Source organism: Anneissia japonica, unplaced genomic scaffold (assembly GCF_011630105.1).
Source record: "Anneissia japonica isolate Jap-2015-1 unplaced genomic scaffold, ASM1163010v1 scaffold209052_len1260_cov204, whole genome shotgun sequence".
In the NCBI taxonomy this organism is placed as follows: Eukaryota; Metazoa; Echinodermata; class Crinoidea; order Comatulida; family Comatulidae; genus Anneissia; species Anneissia japonica.
This window is the reverse complement of record NW_022696071.1, coordinates 1-1,260: the sequence shown is the minus strand read 5'-3', so window position 1 is coordinate 1,260 and position 1,260 is coordinate 1. Positions and strand designations below refer to the sequence as shown.

The 1,260-nt window shown below is 36.7% G+C and overlaps 1 long non-coding RNA gene across 1 annotated transcript; it reads left to right on the top strand.

The window, feature by feature from the left end:
- LOC117101716 lies at nt 1-1,260 on the top strand. Its single transcript, XR_004444309.1, has 3 exons — nt 1-56; nt 558-699; nt 1,174-1,260. It is a non-coding gene; the product is annotated as an uncharacterized LOC117101716 (long non-coding RNA).

Genomic DNA, 1,260 nt, shown 5'->3' with positions numbered 1-1,260 from the left:
CCAAGACAAAAGTCTCTATAGTCATCTGATATCAAGTCTCTTCCCAACGGTACATGGTAAGTGATCTTTACCAAAAATCATCAAGCACTATACAGATTAGAGCACTATAGAGGGCGACAATGACATTTTTAAATTCTCAGAAACCTACAACAAAATTTTGGGGCACTGTTTTCAAATATAGTTGCCTCCTGGATACTGAGTCTGAGCATGCAGTCCACTATACTTGCATCCCGTTTGCTAAGTGTTAACTATGAATTTTAGGCCTGTGGTTACCATTTCACCAGCCAAAGTACATGGAATGAGCCTTCCTGATCAACTGTGCACGGTCAACACAACTTATTTTTGGCCTTATCTGCAAAAAATGTAATAGATAACATTTAATAAGCTTATCACTGTGCTGAGACTGGTGTAATATGAGTTTGATTTAAGAAATAGGAAGTAATTAAGAGTGTATATAATTGCATCGGGAAGACGAATTTTACTTGTATTTTGTGTACGAGTGACAATAAAAGATTCTTGTATCGTGTTTATTACTTAAAGAACCTCTGATCTTATAGGCAGTGATGAAATCAAGCGTGGTATTCTTTTGATGTTATTTGGCGGTGTTCCGAAGAAAACAAAGGAAGGTACAAGTCTACGTGGGGATGTAAATATATGCATTGTTGGCGATCCCAGCACGGCCAAAAGTCAGTTTTTAAAGTAAGTGTTTACATAAATTGGGTTTTTTAACTGACTTTGGGATGTAGAGAAAGTGATGGTGGGGTTGAAATATATAGTATGGATTTCATTTTGGGATTTTTCTTTGCTGAGGTGAATTTATACTGTAGAAGCTTTTACAAACCTAAATGGTATTAAGTGAATATGAAGCTTGCCTTCCCAAAACCAGTTTGCTAGATGTTGAATTGAGTAGTTAGCATGAATGTGACAGTATTGTAGGCCTATACTTTAGTGAAGAGAAGCCGCAATAGATTTACTCATAACTTTGGCAATAATAAGTCGATCCCAGTAAATGACCTATCATTTTAAAGCTTATAATGTGGAGGATACGTTCTGTTTTGATCACTGATGTTGGTTCTGTCATGGCAAGCCCTATACACTTTGTCAAAAGGTTAATTAATTAATTAAATAAATGAAAAATTGTATAGCTTGAAAACCTCTGTTTTTCTTATCTAGAGCGGTTGAGGACTTCAGTCCGCGTGCCGTTTACACGAGTGGAAAGGCAAGTACAGCAGCAGGTCTAACAGCTGCTGTTGTTAAAGA